This window comes from Brachycentrus maculatus, unplaced genomic scaffold (genome assembly GCF_059751285.1).
Source record: "Brachycentrus maculatus isolate JH-2025_06_01 unplaced genomic scaffold, ASM5975128v1 h1tg000231l, whole genome shotgun sequence".
Classification (NCBI taxonomy): domain Eukaryota; kingdom Metazoa; phylum Arthropoda; class Insecta; order Trichoptera; family Brachycentridae; genus Brachycentrus; species Brachycentrus maculatus.
The window spans coordinates 59,672-84,876 of record NW_028280982.1 but is presented as its reverse complement, the minus strand read 5'-3'; the positions used below and the strand labels follow the sequence as shown (position 1 = coordinate 84,876).

General features: G+C 31.3%; 1 protein-coding gene across 1 annotated transcript in view; it reads left to right on the top strand.

The window, feature by feature from the left end:
- LOC148306682 (uncharacterized) overlaps nt 1-25,205 on the top strand; it is a 126,449-nt gene that overhangs the window by 60,506 nt on the left and 40,738 nt on the right. The gene's annotated exons all lie outside the window — the stretch shown is intronic.

Sequence of the window (25,205 nt, the reverse complement as noted above, 5' to 3'; positions counted from 1 at the left end):
CAAGTATTATATAAATTCATTCTCCTTCGTCAACCCTCATCTGCACCCGATGGTGCATAGGGCTCTGCATCATATAAACGCAGCGTTATCTTGATCGTCAACACATGAAGGGAAGACGATCAGCCCTCCGCTTCAGGTACCAGCCCAGGGTAAAATATAATAAATACAAGAGTGAAAAAAATCACTTTTGTTTTGAATATTGAAAGCATTTACTTTGTGGATCATATTGATATATTATTTCGAGAAATAAAAATACTTTGTGTTTTGATCCACTCACATTTTTATTAACCAACTAGTTTCGGCAACAACCTGTTGTCCTCTTCAGGGTTTAATTTATGAATGCCCTGAAGAGGGCAACAGGTTGTTGCCGAAACTAGTTGGTTAATAAAAATGTGAATCGATCAAAACACAAAGTATTTTTATTTCTCGAAATAATAAAATCACTTTTATTTATTCAACCCCCCTGAGGATCGAACCCGGGACCTCCAGTACGTTAGCCAAACGTGCTGTCCATTACACCACGGAGGCGGACAATGCACCCGTTCCTTAATCAATATTTAAACAATCACGTACGCGCCTCCTTAATGGAAATATAATAATGATTACATGATTTATACATACTCGCACTTAAAGCCTCTATAAATCCGAATCCTTAACACATACGAGCCGATACGAAATTGCACTCAAGTACTTGCGTGCATTACTTAGGATAATTGAGCGGAGATCGAACCCTGGACTGGCGGCTGCCATTACAGCAGCCGATCCATTAGCTACTAATCACTGTGATTATTCTAGAGCCGTTTCGCCCATCGTGCGAGGTACATTTTTACATAAACCCAAAAGCTTGCTCACCGAATAAAATGAGACTTGTTGCCCATTATATTTCCCAACAGGAACATTGTGCCTTTTGCTATATTTTATTGCTATATTTTTTTGCTATATTTGTTATTTTTTAATTATAATATTTTATTTTTAATTTGAATTTCACTTGATAAATAACACCTTTTCTTCAAATATATTGTGACACATCACTCACTCCTTTCAACAACGTTATACATAAAAAAAATGTTTTTTCAGGAGATCGTTTTTAAAGTTTAAAAATAAAATAAAGTTTATTAAAAATAAATATCAAGCCACTTATTGAACTTTTTACTATGCAACAGATCTTTTTAGGTAAAACCTGAATGTTTTTTCTCCATTTGAAAAATATTTAGTATATTTAATAAAATAATTAAACAATACAAACTGCAAAACGCAAAACAACACTTTTTGCCCTGTAGCGGGTAAATATTAAGTTAAAAAATATGCTTCTTTTGCTGGGATATAGTACATTTTCTGGGCATTCTGAAAACTTGCACAATTGAGAATTGACGATTTTTGATATATGACGTTGTTGAAAGGAGAGAGCGATATATGTATATACTTCCATATTCTTCTTCACCTATGTTTAGTGTCAAATAATAAAATGCTTTAGGCCCTAAGAAATAGATGCAGAAACCCCCTTAGTAAAGTTTTCGTTTTATTGTAAATGAAATATGTGTAAATGTACTTACATATATGCCTAGAATTTAAACATACAAATTATGTAATTTGACAGTTCAATTCATTGTATTTTGTTTTTCAAAAAGTGGTATTTTATAACTTTTTTGTGTATTTAAATCATACAAAGTTAATCCCGAATCTATACGTAACTAAATGAGTGTTTACAACATTTTGTATGTTTATTTTGTATTTAAATGTTGTAAATAAATTATCTGGTTAAATTATAAGCTATTTTTTGGTGTTTTTCATGTGTGTGATTATAATCCAGGATGCGGACCTCACATATTAATATAAGAGTTTCTGCTTAGTAAAAAGCTTCATTACATCTCACCAATAGATGTCTCTAGTGAAGTTCTAGTGATTCAAGAACAAGGTTTCTAAATTGGTTCATATATATAGAACCTCCAAGAATTTGAGTAGTGTGGTTGTCAATAATGGGTAGAATTGGTGAATGTTACACATGTGTAAAGGAATCACTTAAACCAGCCTATGACGGTCGTCAGCCCCGTTAATGCCCAGACTTCCATATTCTTCTTCATGTTTTTTTTATGTATTTAAATCATACAAAGTTAATCCCGAATCAAGAAGTAACTGAATGAGTGATATTGAAAATGCCATTTTTTATTCTACTACTACTACTTACCCTTATCTGCACCAAGTGGTGCATAGGGCACTGCATCGTATAGAAGCAGTGTTATCTTGATCGTTAAATACGCGAAGGAAAGGTGATCAGCCTTCCGCCTCGGGTACCAGTCCAGGGTCATATTAAATAAATATTAGACTGAAAAATCACTAATATTTATTTTCGGTTCCCAAGAGGGTCGATTCTCAAGAGGGTCAAATAAATATTTTTTATTACTTGATGCAAATATTTACCCCAAAGAAACGCCCATAGTGGCTTGTATATTTTTCTAATACCTATAAACATATTACGCCCAGATTTTAAACACACAAATAATGCAATTTTGACAGTTCGCCCAGCCCAGAGCGACTCGAGGTCGCGCCGGGGATAAAAAATGTAAGTGGTCCTATCATACAATGTGGTCGCTACCTGTATCGAACGGTCGCACTCCACAAGCGAGATCGCTGCACGCACGACTGGGCCACGATTCTCTATGGTTTCACCGTAATTGTACCAGCGGACCCTGCGCTCGAAGATGTGATCGGGAGGCATTTCGAAACGCCCGCGTTCTGGCCGGTGGACTTTTAAACTAGATGTTTTATATTCGGGCGTCTCCCAGTATGTAAAACAAATAAAAGGCCTTCTGCTAAATACAAAAAAAAGGTTTACAACATTTTGAGTGTGTCCAAATTAAATAAAAGAGTATAATATACAAATGAAAGTGTTACTGCTTAGTAAAAAATTTCTCTCATCTCATCATAGATGTCTCCAGTGAAATTCTAGTTGATTCAAATAGTTGCTTTTTAAATTGATAAATAAAATTAGAAGTTCCAAGAATTTAAGTATTGTGGGTAGAATGGTGAAAATAATTTTGAGTGTGTCCAAATATTTCACGAATCAGGATTATCTCCACTTATTAATTCTTTTTATAAACTAAATAAAATAAAACAACTTTGTTATAACCACTTTTTAAAGTTACACTTTTTCCAACCACATGAATTTTGTTTGACCAGCAACCGGGTTTCGTCGTAACTGACATCATCAGTCTGGTGAAAATTAACGGAGAAAAAATCACTTAGTTATTATTTTATTTTATTGTATACTTTGGCCAGAAACTTTGTTTTAACTACTTTTTATTGGTACAATTTTTCCAACCGGTTTCGACAAGAACCTTGTCAACATCAGGGTTTATATACAAATTCTAAAACATTGAAATACTCATAGTTAGGTTATTGTAAACAAACTCTGATGATGACAAGGTTCTTGTCGAAACCGGTAGGAAAAAGTGTACCAACAAAAAGTGGTTAAAACAAAGTTTTTATTTTATTTTATTAAGTTTATAAAATGTGCCACAAAGTATCTGCGAAAAACATTAAAGAAATGATAATTTTTAAACTTTAAGTTTTAGGTTTTTATTTGCTATAACTACATTACATTTATTAGAAATATATAATTATATACAGTTTATAAACAGTCTTATAAAAGTATTTTATTTTTATATTTCTGTCATCATATTGTTTCACGTCAATTCCAAATCAATAAATAAATAAATTTGATTCAACTTCTGATATTATTGAAGTGTGTATCAGAACTTGCCTTTGAACATTTCAGGTGTTTATTTTGCCTAGTTTGGTACGAGTCAACGATCCGAAGGCACAAAGAGACATCAGCCTATTTCATGAACGAACATCTCTGCGTCACTCTATGAGCAACGTTATGTTATTCAACATTTCGATAGATTGCTTAGATACTTGAGAGTGCATCTTATAACACTGGACAACAATGATTTAGTAACTGAAATTTTGATGACTGATTTGGACCAAGTTAATCGTTCTTATTCAAAGTCCATATGGTGACAAGTTTGTATCACGTCAAGTTTTGATGTTTTAGTCATACTATTATTTGTATGGACCCGTAGGTTGAAAACGTAATAGTGGTTGGTATCTAGACATGCTTTAGTCTAAGGTTTAAGGGATTAAAAAAAAGTATTGATAATTATGGAGTAACAGTGGAAATATATTAACTTATTCGTATTAAATACGATATTACATGTTTATATATATTCATACAAAAATAATAATATAAAGTTAAGTCAATATCAGAATTAAAAATATCCATAACTAAAAAATCTGAAATGCTACATTTTTTTTTGCTTTCGTTTTTGAATTCAGCTATGCAGAGTTAATAAATATCAGGTATTTTTGTGCCAGTTACAAAATAAAAGTTGTAAATTGTTGGCCAGTGTTATCAAACGTGTACTATGAGTCACTAGGATTCACCAATTCTACCCATTATTGACAACCACAGTACTCAAATTCTTGGAAGTTCTATATATATGAACCGATTTCAAAACACTGTTCTTGAATCACTAGAACTTCATTAGAGACATCTAATGATGAGATAAAAAGAAGCTTATTATTGAGCAGAAATTCTTTTATTGGTATGTGAAGTCCGAATCCAGGATTATAATCACATACATGAGAAACGCCAGAAATATCATTTCCATTTTTATTATTTTTTTTAATTATAATTTTGAGTGCGTCCTAATACTTTTTCACAGATTTGTGAACAAGTGTGAATGTTGAAAAAAAATATTAGTACGTTCACCTTAAATCATAAAATATCCTCAAACGTTTTTACGTGATTTTATATTTTTAATTTAAGTATTACATGGCATATACCACTATTTGCTAAAATCACAGATTTATGAACATTTTATATTTTTAATTTAAGTATTACATGGCATATACCACTATTTGCTAGAATCACAGATTTATGAACATTTTATATTTTGAATTTAAGTATTACATGGCATATACCACTATTTGCTAGAATCACAGAATTATGATCATTTTATATTTTTAATTTAAGTATTACATGGCATATACCACTATTTGCTAAAATTACAGATTTATGAACATTTTATATTTTTAATTTAAGTATTACATGGCATATACCACTATTTGCTAGAATCACAGATTTATGAATATTTTATATTTTTAATTTAAGTATTACATGGCATATACCACTATTTGCTAAAATCACAGATTTATGAACAAGTATTTGGACACACTGAAAATGTTGTTATTAAAATTCCCGCGTTACTATTTTCATTGATACAAGGTTCCTAGATTTTTTTAGTAAATAAGTAAAGTAAATAAGTAAAGTGTCCGCCTCCGTAGTGTAATGGTCAGCACGCTCGGCTACCGTTCTGGAGGTCCCAGGTTCGATTCCCAAGGGGGGTAAAATAAATATAAGTGATTTTTTCACTGTAATATTTATTCAATATTACCCTGGACTGGTACCTGAAGCGGAAGGCTGATCACCTTTCCTTCGTGTGTAAACGATCAAGATAACACTGCGTTTATATGACGCAGTGCCCTACGCACCATTGGGTGCGGATAAGGGTTTTTTTTGTTGTTTTTTTTTGTTTTTGTTTTTTTTTGTTTTTTGTTTTTTTTTTTTTAAATAAGAAAATTATTTAAATTATTCTCATCAATGTATCGGCCAGTTTAACCGTTTTATGGCGTTAAGTTAAATGAGATGTTCCGGTTGATTGACAGCTTGATTTATTTATTTCATTCAGAATGGAACTGCTCGAAATGGAACTAAAGTGTGTTTCATTGTGAGCGAAGAATTCCATTTTGATTTCTCTATTTTGCGTTTGTTACCTGAATTGATAGTAATATATTCACGGAATTCGTTTATTTCGTGTAATTCAAGATCTATTGTCGTCAACATAGTCATTTAGAAAATTCAGAACTGTTCGTTTTAAATTTAAGATATTAAATTTCATTCAATATACTTCGTGTTTAAATGGATCACGGATAAATTATATCGTTTTCGTAAGCTTATTAAAAAATTTAAGTTTTTCTTTTTTTGACATCTCATAAAAGATGAAGAAGAATATGGAGAAGTCCGTTCATTTACAAGGCTTACGACCGTTATAAACTGGTATAAGTGATCACTTCACATACGTGTAACATTCACCAATTCTACCCATTATTGACAACCACACTACTCAAATTCTTGAAAGTTCTATATGTATGAACCAATTTTGAAACATTGTTCTTGAATCACTAGAACTTCACTAGAGACATCTATTGGTGAGATGAAAATAAGCTATTTATTGAGAAGAAACTGTTTTATTAGTATGTGAGGTTCGAATCCTGGATTATTATCACAAACATGAGAAACGCCAGAAAACATCATTTTCAAATAAAATATAAAAATAAAATATCATTATACAAAAAAAAAATAGTGGTGAAAACAAAGTTTATTAATTTTATAAAGTTTATAAAATGTGCCACAAAATATCTGCTGAAAACATTCAAGAAAAAATATCTTTTATATTTATTATTTATTACTTTAGGTTTTAATTTTACCAGTTTATTTATTTACAACATTTTGAGTGCGTCCAAATGGCTGTTCACAAATCTGGATTATTTTGAATTATGGAAGTTAATTTTCATATTATTTTTTGACATCTTATCAAAGATGAAGAAGAATATGAGTCTGATGTGATGTCAAAAAAAAACAATGTGAAAAATAACTCCCATAATTGGAGATGATTCAGATTTGTTAACAAGTATGGACACACTCAGAATGTTGTAAACAAAATATTAAAACAAAAATATTCTCAAACGTTTTTAAGTGATTTTATATTTCTTATTTAAGTTTTAGTTGGCAAATACCACTATTTGTTAAAATCTATTGTGCATATCAATTATATCATGACACTTTTATGTAAAGTGAGCGATATATGAACCAATTTTTAAACATTGTTCTTGAATCACTAGAACTTCACTAAAGACATCTATTGGTGAGATAAAAAATATGCTTTTTATTGAGCAGAAACTCTTTTATTAGTATGTAGTTTTTAAAGTTTAAAAATATAATACAATTTATTAAAAATACATATCAAGCCACTTATTGAACTTTTAACTGTGCTACAGATCATTTTAGATTAAACCTGAAGGTTTTTTCTCCATTTGAAAAATACCTTTTTTTTTAAATTAAACAATAAATTTTCTTCAAAATGTAAAAACAACACTTTCTGCCCTGTAGCGTGTAAATATTAAGTTAAAAATATGCCTCTTTTGCTGGGATATAGTACATTTTCTGGACATTCCGAAAACACGCACAACTGAAAATGAACTATTTTTGATTTATGACGTTTTTGAAAGGAGTGAGCGATGTGAGTTTATATCATCAGCCTACCCCAGATTCGGCGGTCAGTATAAGGCACAGTTAAGAATCACCCCCTTTGCATCTTACAAATCTGCACTCAATCCACCCAGTAAGTACATTCTTTAACGACTATTATTTTTATTCTAAGACAAACCAATGTCCCATATAGTGACAGAGATGAATTCCGCGCTTGACAGTGATTTATCTAGAGGGATTTGGGGCAGTTTGCTCTCACTGGGTTGGGGGGAGGAGACAGTCGAAGACACTGGCAGTGGTTATAAAGATTAGCCAGCTAAGTAATAGGCGATAATGGATGTGTGTGCTTTTGAATGTGAGCTAATTGAGTTAGTTTTGGTCGGTTCGACTAATCAATTTGGAGAATGCGTGAAACGATGCATTGTAACGTGAACAAAAAGCATTTTAATCAAGTAAAGTTATTAAATTGGGATATGGAAATCTAGACGTTTATAAAAGCATTCGTTGGCTGGTATAGGTGAGCATTTTATTTACTGGAATATTCACCATTCAACCCTTGATAACAACTATACTACTCAAATTTCAATATAGTTGTCAATCATGAGATTAGTTACAAATGGACAGTTTTAAAAATGTATTCACTGGTTATTTGAATTAATATTTGATTCGGTAATCAGTGGTAGAGTTTTTTTTTGTGTGTATTTATATACTTGTACAATATACTGATAATTAATAAAACCAGTCTGATGATGTCTGTAACGACAAAACCCAATCACTAGTCGAATAAAATAAATGTGGAAAAAAACTATAAATGTATTTGTAATTTATTATATAAAATGCAGTTCCACTATGAAATGTCAGTATCTACAATACTTATGGTCTAAATAATGTCTAGAGGTGATTAAAACAGGGAAATATTATTAAAAAAAAACAATAAAAATTAAACACTTGAATAATCCACTTAATTAAGTTTTATTTTTATTTACGACTAGTTTCGAAAACGACAATTGTTTTCATCTTCTGGTACAAATTAAAACTAAATGTTTTAATTAAATTAAAATTAAATGTTTTTATTTGTACCAGAAGATGAAAACAATTGTCGTTTTCGAAACTAGTCGTAAATAAAAATAAAACTCAATTAAGTGGATTATTCAAATGTTTAATTTTTATTAAAATAATCATGTCATTACACAAAGTTAATGCCGAATCGGTAAATAATAAAAAAAAACAATAAAATAATATTTAAAAACGTGAAAATCTTACCAAAATTATATAATTAATAAACTGATAATGTACGAAATTGAAAATAAAAAAAATAAACTAATAGAAAATAATAAAATATTGAGCAATAAAATATGAAGTATTATAAAAATAACGCTTTTTAAATACGGACGCACTGACAATTTCGCTAACAAAATTATATTTGGATAAAAAAATATTAGTTAGGTTTTTCAAGTTACTAGATTTTATTATGGTTTTGGCTGAAAACAATATCTTACAAGTTTTTCGATTGAATTACAAGATATATTTTAAGTAATAGACAACCAGTTAGATTTTAATTCATGATAATGTTTTGGTACGCACCAATTAGATAACTATAAATAATAATAGAACCCTTATCCGCACGCCAATGGTGCACAGGGCACTGCGTCATATAAACGCAGTGTTATCTTGATCGTTTACACACGAAGGAAAGGTGATCATCCCTCCGCTTCAGGTATCAGTCCAGGGTAATATTGAATAAATAAAGATAACTAAAAGTTTTTTTTTTCTTACAATATTTATTTTTAGTAATAAACAACCAGTTAGGTTTTAACTCAAGATTTTGTTTTGGTATGCACCAGTTAAATTTTATATATATATTTTTTTAATTTTAAGATATGTATGATTTTGGCAATGAAAAAACCAGTAAGGTTTTTGCAAGTTTCTCGATTTTAAAACAAAGTTCTTTTAATTGGATTACAACGGTATTGTATTTATTTCCCATTTCAATTCTGAAAATCTCGGTACATTATACAATCAGTTCTGAAACATAATCAATTTGGCACATCCGTCAACGATACTAAGACTGAGATGAGAACAAACACTTTATTGGCGTGACTTAACATCGTTCATTATTATTTTGTTGCTGCATCAAAAAAAAAACTGAAAAAAACAAGGACACTGAATCTTGCTTCAATTGGATAAATAAAAAAATTCTTGAATGTTTTTCGCAGATACTTTGTGGCACATTTTATAAACTTTATGAAATAAAACAACTTTGTTTAACCACTTTTTATTATTACAAATTTTTCAACCGGTTTCGACAAGAACCTTGTCAACATCAGGGTTTATGTACTAATTCTCAAAAATTGAAATACTCATAGTTAGGTTATAGTTAATTACTTTTCCCTTACGATACCAAAAACTTCCACGCACTCCGTAAACCATATGAAAATGTGATTTAAAAAACGGAAAAAAACATAAATGTTGCTTTTATGTAGTATTACGCATCGAGTACGTCCACTCTTATTCGCTGCGCAATGCTTAATAAAAGCAACATATAGGAGTTTTTTCCCGTTTTTTTAAATCACATTTTCACATGGTGTACGGAGTGTGTGGAAGTTTTTGCTATCGTAAGGCAAGGAAAAAAACTATAACTATGGGTATTTCAATGTTTTAGAATTAGTACATAAACCCTGAAGATGACAAGATTTTTGTCGAAACCGGTTGAAAAAAGTGTACCAATAAAAAATGGTTAAAACAAAGTTGTTTTATTTTATAAAGTTAAAAATAAAAATATATTAAAGTTGGTCACCCCACTTGAATAAAGTCAGCTAATCACACTATTATTTTTGCATACTTGGCAATTCCTCACTATACATACTAAACTGTACTTATTTTGTTGACGTAATTTTATTTCGTATTCTATGTTGTAATATTTGTAATTTCAAAATAATATTTTTTCTAATGTAAATGAACGTCGTGTCACGGGGTGTGCTTAGTAAGACGTTCATAAAAAAATAAAACGTGTTTTGTAAAAAGTACCTTATAATAAACAAATCAAATGAAAATTAAAAAAAAAAACATAAATGCTTTGTTTAAAAAAATATTTTAAGTAATATTCCTTTACTTAAGTATATATAATTAATGTGGTTACAAAAGTTTTATTTTGATAATTTTAACTAATTTTCTGGACATTTTTACTTTTTCAATCATAAAATGATTGTGCTTGTGCTTGGAGAGGGACTCACACTTATTATTTAATGTTTATGTTTCTTGGTATTTTTTTTTAAATATTTTTTTGTGTGTGATTGTTTTCATAATCGATAAACATAAATACAATTTTTTTTTTTCTTTTTGGCATGTTAATGTCTTAAAATTTTTATACCTGTAGGAAGGTTATTGAAGTACTTGGTTCCCTTGGATGGTTATTTAAAGTTCTGTTGAAATTGTTTTGTATTGCATTTCGGTAATGTAAAAGTCATGTTGGTATCTCGAATATGAATTTTTCTTTAGAATATATATTTATCTGTAATATATATTTATCTAACTAACTAACATCACGCCGTTCCCCCGCAGGGGTAGGCAGTGAGAATAGAACGCTACACCACTCTGTCTTTGCGAACATTCTTCGCCTCTTCCACGTTCATGCATCTCCTCATACATATCCGCCAGTTGTTTCGACTCCTAACCTGGCCACTTTTCAAGTATTTGGCATACTTGATCGTGCCAAGTTTTTCTCGGTCTTCCTCTGCTCTTTTTTCCAATTAAATTCGCCTCATAAATTTGTAATATATATTTAAATATGGTTTATGAAAAATCATTCCTCACTCGTTGCAGCCGCATTCGCGACTGCAATCTCCACCATCTTGACAAATTCAATTCCTCGTCGCAAATTCGAAAATTCGCACAGCTTCTCGCGATATTTATCTTCTGTCGGTAGAGCGGACGTCTGCCGGGGACAGGCGCCACACTTTTGCGGGAGGAAAAAATGGCTTAGGAAAAAATTCGCTTAGTATCCGTCGCGAGGGTTATGCCATATCATACAATTTATCATTGTTGCGGGATTAGGACTTCCGGGATGAGGCGAGGGGATGAGGCTGGAAACCGGATTTTATAGGAAGAAACGTTAAAAATACGTTGTTTGTTGATTTGGCATTAAATTTGTGGAAAATGGACGGCTTAATCATTAAAAATTGTTTTTTTGACATCTCATCCAAGATGAAGAACAATATCTGTAAAAAGTTTGGGCATTTACGGGGCTGACGACCGTCATAGACTGGTTTAAGTTAATCACTTTACACACGTGTAATATTCACTAATTCTACCAATTACTGACAACCACACTGCTAATCTTGAATCACTAGAACTTCACTAGAGACATTTAAAGACAAAAGGAGCTTTTTACTGAGCAGAAACTCGAAATTGTCAAGTAAGCAATTTATAATTTTGTTTTACTTATATAGCGTGCAGCAATAGTTTATGTTTGTTTTTTTTTTTTTTCCTAAAATAAAAATGGGTATTTTACTATCATAAATACTGTTAGGACACAAACGACCCACTCACCAATACTATTGGGACAATATATCTCAATTATTATTTTGCAATAATCAATAAATACTTATATGATCATTTTTTAAAAATATTTGTTAATCTCGTAAAACTAAATGAGCAATAAATATTTTGTGCTATAAATATTACATAACTAAAAACTAACTAACCATCACGCCGCTTCCCCGCAGGGGTAGGCAGAGAGAATAGAGCGCCACACCACTCTGTCCTTGCAAACATTCTTCGCCTCTTCCACGTTCATGCATCTCCTCATACATACCCGCCGATTGTTACGGCTCCTAACCTGACCACTTTCAAGTATTTGGCATACCTGATCGTGCCATGTTTTTCTCGGTCTTCTTCTGCTTCTTTTCCCAATAACATTCGCCTCATAAATTTGTTTTACCGTTCTTTCCTCACTCATTCGTTCTACATGTCCAAACCATCTCAACACACCTTTCTTAATTTTATCGATAATGCTTATCTCAGCTTTGCATTCCTTCCTTATTTCACCATTCGCACATCTATCATACATCGTTTTGTCGCACATTCTTCTGAGAGATCGCATCGATTATTAAAAATCGTTTTGAAAAGATTAAGCCTTTTTTAATAAAAAAAATATGTGTAAAATATTAAAATCAGTGATAAAAACATTCCTTTCAAGAATGTCATAAATCGAAATCGTCAATTTTCAGTTGTGCATGTTTTCGGAATGCCCAGAAAATGTACTATATCCCAGCAAAAAAGGCATATTTTTAACTTAGTATTTACCCGCTACAGGGCAGAAAATTTTGTTTTTGCATTTTGAAAAAAATGTATTGTTTAATTATTTTTTTTTAAATTTATTAAATATTCTTCAAATGGAGAAAAAAACCTTCACATTTTACCTTAAAATATCTGTTGCACAGTAAAATGTTCAATAAGTGGCTTGATATTTATTTTTAATACATTGTGTTATATTTTTAAACTTAAAAAACGTTCTCCTGAAATATCTTTTTTTTTTATGTATGACGTTCTTGAAAGGAGTGAGCGATTTATAAATAAAAAAATAAATAATAAAAAAACAAGAATGAAGCGAAGCCAGGCAACAAACGCAGTACTCGAAAAACATAAAATATATTCTTCGCACTCGAAAATATCGGACCGGAAGCAGTAATCCCTTTCATTTCCTCCGCAAGATGGCGCCGGCTCTTCTGAGATGTCGTTAGCGCGGGGGTGACCGGTTTCGCCTGCCCGAAACCATCTTCCGACCGGCCTAATGACGGCACCACCCTTGACCGTTTTTTTCCGACCATCAACACAGTTTTTGCGACGGAACGGGGCAGACGTACCAACCCTCCAACCCTCTACCCCCACACGAAGATAGATTCGTCCAGAGACGAATTATTTTAGGAAAAGTTTGTTTATTTTAAGACGAAAATATTATCAACATTATTTTTGACATCTCAACATGGATGAAGAAGAATATGGAAGTCTGGGTATTTACAGGGCTTACGACCGTCACACACACCTGTAACATTCATTCATTTAAACCCTTATCCGCACCCCAATGGTGCATAGGGCACTGCATCATACAAACGCAGTGTTATCTTGATCGTTAACACACAAAGGAAAGGTGATCAGCCCTCCGCTTTCGGTACCAGTCCAAGGTAATATTGAATAAATATGAGAGTGGAAAACATACAACCTACACGTCAAGGTGGACACCCTTACGTGTAGGTTGTATGTAGGGTTAAGTACCCTTCCTTATACACAAACATTATAATTCCCATGCAATTTCGATAAAAAGAAAATAATTTATTATTACGATTTTTTTTTCAAATTAATAATGTCATATTAGGATTGCATACATAAAGGATTTCTTTATGATTTTTTTGACATCTCAGCATAGGCGAAGAAGAATATGGAAGTTTGGGTATTTACAGGCCTTACGACCTTCATAGGCTGGTTTAATTGATTAGTTTACACACGTGTAACATTCACCAATTCACTTTGAGTTTCACAATGAGTTTTATTTTATTATGCACGACTAGTTTTGTAAACTTACAAATGTTTTCATGTACAGGTGAAAATTAAAACATTTTTAAAAAATGTTTTACTTAGTAAATACCACCACTATTAATGGTATTTAATACCACAGTTAATGAGAAAATTAAAACAATAAAACGTGTATAATTTAAAAAAAAGTGTTTTTTTTTAAATAATCAAAATGTCATTCCACAAAATAATATTCTCCAATTCTACCCATGATTGACAACCACACTACTCTTTTTTTTTTAATTACCTAACGTCCAAGTGACTCTTAAATCTAGCTTCGGCTTATGCAACACCGTTTATCATGTCCCTACTCAGGCTTCAACTTTATAAGTTTCATAGCCTATGCCTACTTGTGAGTGGATTTACTCTTTATGTTTAAAGTTACTATAATTTCATGTAATTCATGAGTGAAAATTCTAGGCAAAAACACTCGCCACACTACTCAACGTCTTGAAAATTCTATTTATATCATCCAATTTTGAAACATTGTTCTTTAATTACTAGAACTTCACTAGAGACATCTATTGGTGAGATGAAATTAACTGGTCAAATTATAAGCTAAAATAATATAATGAAAATGATATTTTCTGGTGTTTCTCATGTAGGTGTATGTGATTATAATCCATGATTCAGACCTCACATACAAATGAAAGAGTTTCTGCTCAGTAAAAGCTTCTTTCAAACGCTGGTTTAACTAGCTTATGACGGTCACAAGCCCTGTAAATACCCAGACTTCCATATTCTTCATCATCTATGCTAAGATGTCAAAAAATACTTTTAAGAAATCCTTTATGTATGCAATCCTAATAAGACAATAATAATTGAAAAAACATCGTAATATGGAATTATTTTTAAACATTTTATGGAAATTTCATTGGTATTTTACAATGTTTGTTGTCTATAAGGAAGGGTAGTTTACCCTAGATACCACCTACACGCTACACGTAAGGGTGGAACATTAGACGTAGAACGAAGAAGATAATTAGCGAAGATGGGGGGTAGAAAGTTGCGACATGGATGTGTTTCTATTTAGGGGATTGGAGAAAGTGAGTCGAGTGGTGTAGGCACTGATGAATTTATGTTATTCTTCATCTTTGTTTAGATATCAATATAAGTTAGCTCCTAAGTGGACGAATCATAATTTGTGAACAAAGATTTGGAAAATTAAGAATATTTTTCAATAAATTTTATTCAAATTAACTTATTACAAAAAAAAATTTAAACCGAATTACTTTACGAATAAGAAGGTCTTAAAATCTTAAAATATTCATAAATAAAATTGAAACATATAAGTGGAAAAATTATTAAAATTAATTTTTCGTAAGGGTTATACATACATATATCTCAGGGTTAAAAGTATTTATGCAGTATGTGATAGGAAACAATGAACGAATAGTCGTAGGATAGCATTATGCAATTAAATCAATGTCTACGGCGCTCGAAGTTATATACCTGCACTTCCTTCGAAAGAAATATTCATAGAGGAGTACTGAAGAGAAGAAAATTTAAAAAAATACATATTTTATATTCTCAATATTACTAAACATTTATTAAACACATATTTCATTTTTTTATGAAAAAACAAAAAAAAACTATGCCAGCCTATGAGGGTGGTCAGCCCCGTAAATGCCCAGACTTCCATATTCTTCTTCATCTTTGATGATATGTCAAAAAATAATATGAAAATAACTCCTGTAATTGGAGATAATCCAGATTTTGTGAACAAGTATTTGGACATATTCAAAATATTGTAAATACATATTTGATAAAATAAACGAAATTATTCATTCAATTTTTTAATATTTTATGTGGTTACAAATTAAAAAAAAAATTAAATTCATTTCTAGACATTTCTATTTTTACAATAAAATTAATAACATAGTTCTCTCCAATAAAGAGACTTAGCTCTTGTGCTTGGAGAGGGCTTTACACTTATTAGTTATTGTTTATCTTTGTTGGTAATATAATTTATTTTTATTTTAATTATTTATTGCGTTTTTTTCTTTCTTAGATAACATGTATATAATTAATTTAATTTATTATTTCGCATTTTAATGTCTTAATTTTTTAATATCTGTAGGAAGGTTATTGAAGCACTCGGTTCCTAAATATTTAAAGTTCTGTTGGAATTATTTGTTCCCATATTTTAAATTTTGAAATCAGCGTTTGATTTTAATATTTAAAATATAAATTCCTACAAATTAAACGCAATCAATAAATAATGATTGTTTCCTATTGATCAGAAACTCATTTAAATAATTGAACGGGACAAAAAACTATACTGTGTGAAATCTCGCAAAACTATTAAAAAAGCATTATCTCAATAAAATAAGTAGAATGAAACCGGAAAAGGTTTAAAAGATAAATTGCCCGTTTAATAATAAATTCATAAAGCCATTAAAATATTCATAAATAATCGAAATAAAGTGCTGTTTGTCAAGTGGAAATCATAATAATAAAAATAAAAAAGTGGTATTGAATTCGACACCAAAGCATACCATAAAACTACTTTTTTAATACGAAATTCAAATATTTGTTATTCGTTACGATTTTCGTATTATTTATCACCGCCGCGGTTAAAATCTAGCAGCTAGATAAACAAAAAATGATGAATTCACCCATTAAGCATATAATTGGTGAAGATCAGTAATCTCACGATGTTTTTTCAGCCATCCTTGCATCTTTCAGATATCATTTCAATCTTCTTGGCCGATAGGGGAAAAAAGCGAGCGAAATAATCCGCGTAGGTACCTGCGCAAAAAAGTCCGACGCTACCGAAAAAAGCTTCGCCTAGACGTCGCTAGATGTAGACAGCGCACATTTTTTTATCGTAAAAAATGCTCCTTTAGTAGGTACCCAAGCCATGTACCGACTGTGGATTGCGTCTAGGATTACGGGAGGATTTACTAAATGACTTGGAGATTGTGCTTACAACTAATCACCGAGAGAGAGGTCGAAGTTTACGGAATTTCGTCAAATTTCGTAAGGGTGTCTCAAAACGTATTTATCAATAAGTTTATCATTATATATTTAATATTTATTGGGCTATTGAGATTTTTTAATGCCAAAAATATATTTTATATCTTGAATGTTTTTCGCAGATACTTTGTAGCACATTTTATAAAATTTAAATATATATATTTTTTAATACATTTTATAAAGTTTTGATATCATATTTTCATATGGTGTACGGAGTGTACGAAATTTTTGGTAAGGGAATGTAATTAACTACGAGCATTTTAATGTTTAAGAATTTAATGAACCCTGATGATGACAAGGTTCTTGTCGAAACCAGTTCTTTAAAGTGTACTAATAATAAAATAGTGGTTAAAACAAAGTTGTTTAATTTTAAAAAGTCCATATTTTATAATTAAATTTTACTTTTTCTAAAATCCATTGTGTGTTACGTTCAGCATTTATTTCATATAAAGTAAAATTTATTCAAAAAAATTATAACCAACTAACTAACTAACTAACTAACCATCACGCCGCTTCCCCGCAGGGATAGGCAGAGAGAATAGAGCGCCACACCACTCTGTCCTTGCAAACATTCTTCGCCTCTTCCACGTTCATGCATCTCCTCATACATACCCGCCGATTGTTGCAAAAAAATTATAAGTAGATATATTATTTGCTTTAATGTGCCGAATCAATGAATAAATAATCATTTTACTGAAATTTATATTTTATTCCAATTTGCTTATTTAGTTTTTTTTTTTCCTAATAATGTCGTCTATCTGAAAATATTTTATTACAGATATTTTAACTTGAGATGTAGCATCAATCGGTTTTTTTATTATATATCATCCATAAGGTGAATAATTTAGTGTCTGATAATATAATAATTAATTAATTTATTGTCAGACTATGAATTATTTAATCAATTTGATATTTTTAAAACCTGTATTAAAAATATATGATTTTTTTATTTAAAATTAAAACCATATGCCATAGAAGGGTGAAGATACTGTTAAGCTAGGGAGGTTGAAGGATTCGTTCCTTAGTGGAATTGGTAGGGGAATCACTACTTAAGGATGTCTAAAATTATTTTCTGGTACCCTTTTTCAATTTCTGGTGTGACCACACCCTTTTGTTTTCTTTCCTTGTATAAAATCTTAAATGTTATTTATATAAATTCATTCCTAGTTGCATTTCACAGTAATGATTTTTTATCAGACTTGCCCAAGTATTTTTTTTATTTTATTCTGTATGACTTTACAAATTATTTGTATTATTTACAGAATAATTACGTTGATTATCATACGACTATCTGTATGAAAATGTACTGAAACAAATAAATAAATATTGTTAATATGAAACACTTAAAATTTTATTTTAATATTTAAATAAGCTTTGGTCCTTTGGGCACCTTTGGTCCTAATTTTTCGTAATTATGATTTTAACTTTAATTCACTGGTAACATTATTTTGCATATTTAAAAGTGCACTTTTTTGTTTTTTTTTTATGTTTGAATGAATATTCTCATACAGAAAGTTACAAAATATAAATAAATCAATTATAATTAACTTGAAGTACTAGATAATACAAAAATCTTTTGACGATTCCCATAAGATTCATATATGAAAATTATGTTTATAAAATATTCAAATAAACATAGCAACAACTTTTTAATGTATTAATCCATTTGTTCATTACAACTTACTAAACGTCACTGGACAACACCCAACTCTTTTAACGATTCCCATTACCATTCATACATATAAATGAGTCAGGGAGCGCTCTCCGTAAAAAAAAATCGTTAATTAATACCACTGGTCCAACTGCTAACAATCGACAAAGAAAAATGCCACCCTATGCGAAAAAATATCCCCCTAACGTAAAACGGAACTCTGTTTTACCGACAAGACGCGACACTACCGCCAAAATCTAGTACATTAACCCCCTAGCGGCTGGAATGGAAATGTCCTCCCGCGTTTTCCGCGCTCGTTTGACAATTAAAAACCCGGCAAGGAAAAATGCACTATACAAAAATGTAAAATCAGACTCTTTGATGTGGAATTATGGTGCTAGCGATGAATTAGCACTTTTCTGTTCGTGTGTTTTAATTAGGTGTACGGGTGACTAATTAGGAGTTATGTTGAGATGTTTGGTTTATGCAAACTGCGCTGTTCGCTCTGCGCAATTGACGTTTGGAAAAACGAAAAAAACATGAAATATGCCGGGAAGCGATATATATTTTTTTCGCCGCCGTTCGTTCGTATGTATATATGGGTTGTGTTTAATTATGTATCGACTAATTTTGCAGCTTTAATGTCTGACGTCAGCGCGTGTCGTAAAACCCCCGAAGTATCTGGCAGTAAAAAGTGCTGTTTTAAATTGTTTTGCTGGTGTGGGAGTGTATTGAAAGATGTAGCGATTCCCGCGGGATATGTTTCCCTTGAAAGAGGTTATGTTGTGACAAGTCTTCGCCGGTGTCTATTGTGAAAAATGCAATCGGGTCGTGACTTAGAGTGCATCCGTTCAATTCGTAATTTTTAAAATGCATCGAGTTGATAGTTGGGGTTGTTTTTTAAATGTGTATTTTGTAAACAAAACTATTAATAGTGTGAGCTTTCATATGTGGACGGATAAATAAAGTTTTTCGATTTTATTTTTGTTCGACCAAGAAGTGATAAGGTAATTTGTTTATTTATTTATTACATTTAATTTTAACCCTATCTGTATTCGGTGGTGCATAGGACACTGACGCTTTGTCAACATAAATTTAACAAGGTGATCTGTCCTGCGCTCCAGTTTCTTGGGTATAAGATGTGTATATATTAAATAGGATACAAATCAAAACATTTGTGATATATGGCAAAGGAAACAAAGCAAAGGAAAGAGTTAGTTAATAGGAAAAATAATATCAAAATAGCAATATTTGAATAAACAAGTGCATAAGTTTAATTTATTGTCACACAAATAAATTAACCTTAGACAAAAAGTTCTATAAAAATGATGATTTAAATTATTAAATACTTTTATATTTATATGAAATACTATTATATACTTTTAAAATGTTTATGGATTTTTTAACGAGGTAGGAAACATATTAATTAGATAGGAGTACTTTTTTAAAATATTTTACTTATTAATGAAAAAAAACATGCTTAACATCTACAAATTATAAACACAAAAACTCTTTAAAACACAAAAATTGCAATAGTTAAAAGAGAAATATTTGTGTTTTATAATACACACAAATATTTCAATTTCATACTGTTTTCGTGGACCTTAATAATGTTGTCAATAATGGGTAGAATTGGTGAATGTTACACGTGTGTAAAATGATCAATTAAACCAACCCATGACGGTCGTCAGCCCCGTAAATGCCCAGACATCTATATTCTTCTTCATCTTTGATGACATGTCAAAAAAATCAATAATAATATTAAAATAAATAATAAATAATATTAAAATTATTAAACTGTTTTATGACTCGTGTTTCTATGTATTCAATATCATTACTAGTTGAATGCGTCGAAACACGTATCACAAAATAGTTCGATAATTAACGAACGTAAATACCACTAATTATAATTAGCGGTATTTACCGAGTAAATTATTATTTTAAAATGAATACATAAAGCAAATGATTTCTCCCAGTTATACAAGTATTATACAAGTGTTTAACCTACTTTTCAGGGTTTTATAATAAATAAAAGGGTTGATATAATATATTTTTTAAATAGTGGTATTAACGAAGTAAATTTATTATTTAAATAATAATAATAATAAAACCCTTATTCACACCCCAATGGTGCATAGGGCACTACTTCATAAAAACGCAGTGTTATCTTGATCGTTTACACATGAAGGAAAGGTGATCAGCCCTCCGCTTCAGGTACCAGTCCAGGGTAATATTGAATAAATATTACAGTGAAAAAATCACTTATATTTATTTGACCCCCCCCCTGGGAATCGAACCTGGGCCTCCAGAACGGTAGGCGAGCGTGCTGACCATTACACTACGGAGGCGGACAAAATTATTTAAAAATTGATCAATTTAACAAATGATTTTTTTCCGATAATTACCTACTAAAACATGGGTTTCGTAATAAATTGAAGGCGTATAATAAATTATTCCTATAAATATTTACACACTGGGCGTTTTCTTGGTTCTCAGGATTTAAACCACACACAACTCCACTTCATCCGCTAAGGATATACGGCCATAAAGCTTACATTGCTTTTACGATATGTTACATTGTTGTATTTAGCTAAACATTTTAAATGTCGCTTGATGTAATATATTTCTTTTAATTTATCTAAGCATTGTTTTTTTTGGTAACATTTCAACATAGATGAAGAAGAATATGGATGTCTGAGCATTTACAGAGCTTACAACTGTCATAGGCTGGTTCAGGTTGTCACTTTTACACAAGTGTAACATTCACCAATTCTACCCATAATCGACTAACACAATATTTAAATTCTTGGAACCTCTAGATATATTGATTAAACTCGATTCACCTATGATGGGATGAGCCAAGATATTTATTAAGCGAAACTCTTTCATTTTGTATGTGAGGTCCGAATCCTGGTTTATAATGACATACTTGAGAAACGCCAGATAATAAATTATTTTTTATTTAAGCTTATAATTTGACCATTTTATTTTTATTTACAACGTTTTCAGTGTATCCAAATACTTGTTCACAAATTTGGATTATCTCCAATTAGAAGTAATTTTTAACATAATTTTTTTATCACGTAAAAACGTCAAGCATATTGTTTAAGCATTTTTATGATAAAACATTAATTGATTAAGTATATGCTTTTTTAAAAAATATCTCCATTATTATCTATGCTACCATTAAAAAAAATTCCGCACCTTAAACCTACCTCTATTTTTTACTCCACCCACCTCTACCTACACTTCCTGAATATTTTTTTTTGATCATTAGTTTTTACAATCACCTGTTGATGAAAACAACTGTAGTTTTCGAAACTAGTCGTGTGTAATAAAATAAAACTCAATGATAAGTGGTATTATACAAGTGTTTTTCCATGACGTATTTTATCATTTTATTTTTTGACATCTCAACAAAGATGAAGAAGAATATGGAAGTTTGGGCATTTACGGGGCTTACGACTGTCATAGGCTTAAAATACCATAAATAAAAAAGCTTCTTTGTCTCACCAATATATGTCACTAGTGAAAATTCTAGTGATTCTTGTGCAATGTTTCAAAATTGGATCATATACCTTTATAAGTATATAGAACTTTCAAGAATTTGAGAAGTGTGTTTGTCAATCATGAATGGAATTGGTGAATGTTACACGTTTGTAAAGTGATCATTTGAACCAGCCTGTGACGGTCGTAAGCCCCGTAAATGCCCAGACTTCCAAATTCTTCTTCATCCATGTTGAGATGTCAAAAAAGAATATGATAAATAACTATAATTGGAGACAATCCAGATTTATGAACCGGTATTTGGATACACTTACAATGTTTGTATTTTTTCAACAAATGTTTAGTAACAACGTAGTATAGTTTAGTAATAAAGGGTTAAAAGTAGTTATCGTATGGGCGTGGGAATAGCTGTTACCCATTTAGAAAATGATTGATAAACAACCTTCACGATAACACCCTTTCAGCTAAAAAAAATAAAAAAATAATAATGCAAAATCGTTAAACCATCTTGTTGATTTTGTATACTGTCCATCGTAAAATCTTATCCATAAATTATGTTATTATTAACGCCGTCTAATGCAAACGGCGTATCCGCCATTCAGTCGTTTTTACCCTCCAGCCTTTCTTTCGACATTTTTCTCGACGTTACGGCGTCTTTGCCTTCGGCCCTTATTGGCTTACATCCTTCAATCTTGGTATATTTTGCAACAGGTCGAAATTACGAGAAAGGTAATGAAAGTCGAAATAAATTTTGAGTTTAAATGAGTAATCTGTATGTAGAGATAATTTATACTTAATATAAACGAAAATGGTTTTCACTCGTATTTATGCCATATTACAAACTCTCTGATTATTTTGATTCAACAAGCTTACAACCATCTTGCCACTTCTCCGCAAGGAGAGAATAGAACGCCATACCAATATGTCTATGCCAACAATATTCACCTCTTCCGCAATCATACATCTCCTTATACATGCCCGCCGATTATTCCGACCCCTGGCCTGACCAATTTCCATGTATTTGAAATACTTGATGATGCCGAATTTTCCTCGTTCTTCCTCTGCTTTTATTACCAACCACATTCTCTTCATAAATTTGTTTTACTGTTCTTTCTTCACTCATTCGATTCACGTGCCCAAACCATCTCAACATATCTTTTTTAATTTTATCGATCATGTTCATCTCGAATAATTCAATCAAAATGAGCAAGAATAGCGTTCAGTAAAAAAAAATCTTATAATATAAATAAAAAAATTGTTATTAAAAACTCTAATCTGCAGCATCCTGTTGTATGGAAGCGAAACGCAGATTATCGAGCAGGCAAAATGGGGGTAGCTGGAAGTGTTTGAGATGTGGTGCTACAGGCGCATGTTGGGGATTCATTGGTCGGAACATGATGTAGGGAACAACGAGGTATCAAGCAGGGCTGGGGAGTCTAGATACTTACTTAATAAAGTAGCACAAATGGATAGGCCATAATATAAGACACCCAGGCTTGCTTCTTACGATTGCAGAATGCAAATATAAAATCACAAACTACACTTAACCTACATGAACCAAATTATCTCCGACATGCGTTGTAGTGGAAGGTGGATATCTAGAGGAATACCAAAAAAATCATGGATGCTGCAAAGAGAGAACATGGTTCGAAGACATTGCCTAGGTGACGTTGTCTATGACAGCAGGACCTACAACCTGAGAACGAGGAGAGCTGACCCCAGCAGTCTACAAAGACGATAAGTTGGGATGTAGCCAAGAAGAAGATGAGTTATAGCGGATACACCGAGTCGAAAAGAGACGCGGAGGATGGAGATGGGCGGAGACTGACTATGAAAGAAGCAAACCGACCGTCACAAAGATTGTAACCCACGAATAAGAAGAATACCGTATTTCAAAAGAAATCACAAAATTTTAATGCGCCTTGAAATTTTAATGAGGAACAAATTCTGCACCCTGGTGTATTCCGTTCAACTACTTTTATGCCCAGTCTGGCTTTGCGCAACAATGTATAAGCTAGCTAGCAAAAAACACAGCATTAATTGGAAGCTGATCGAGAAAACATTGTAAGAAAAACGAGATTTAAATTTCAACTTATTTGAAGTCTCCTTATAAAAAGCGAACGATTAAGGCAATAAAACACTTTGAAATGAACACAGCTTTTTGATGAACTGTCCACTTTTTACTTACCTGTTTACAACTGCGCAGTCTTTGATTAACTTTTGAAAATGCCCCAAGATAGTACTTTTTTCTTAGTGCAATTTCCAAATCCGCATTGAAGAATGCACTTCATCGTTAGTATCCAAAAAAGCCATAATTTTTGCAGCAATTGATCAAAAATTGAACAAATATTGTGGTTCGGTTAGCGGTTTTCACTGGTAAAAAATATCTGGTTACTGTTTTTGTCCAATTATGTCTTTATTATTATTTTCTCTCCGTAGATTCCGTTTGAAATCGGTCTTATTAATTGGTGTGGTTTTTCTTTGTAGGTAGAAGATGAAATTAAGCAAATTTTGACCAAAATAATTAGGATTACGACCTTTTAATAAGTATTATGGGTGTCCTGACCTGACGTTTTATTTATTTGTTTAAACTTTCTTTACAGAAAATAAATAAGGACATTTGTTGAATGTTTTTCGCAGATACTTTGTGGCACATTTTATAAACTTTATAAAATCAAACAACTTTGTTTTAACCACTTTTTTATTATTAGTACACTTTACCCACCGGTTTCTACAAGAACCTTGTCATCGTCAGGGTCTATTAAATTCTAAAACATTTAAAACATTCTAATGCTCATAGTTTAAACATTTCCTTACCAAAAACTTCCACACACTCCATACACCATACGAAAATATGATTAAACAAATATGATTGAAATATTGTAATATTTTTCAATCATATTTTTAAATGGTGTATGAAGTGTGCGGATGTTTTTGGTAAGGGAATGTAATTAACTATGAGTATTTTAATGTTTTAGAATTTAATAAACCCTGATGATGACAAGGTTATTGTCGAAACCGGTAGGTTAAAGTGTACTTATGTGAGTGAGCGATGTGTAAAAATACGTTCGTTAATCGAATGTCATTTAAGTAATTAATCTGTTCGATACTATAGGTGCGGTGTCGGTCGTAGAGCATAGAAAACATAAGCAAAGAAAGTGTAGATTA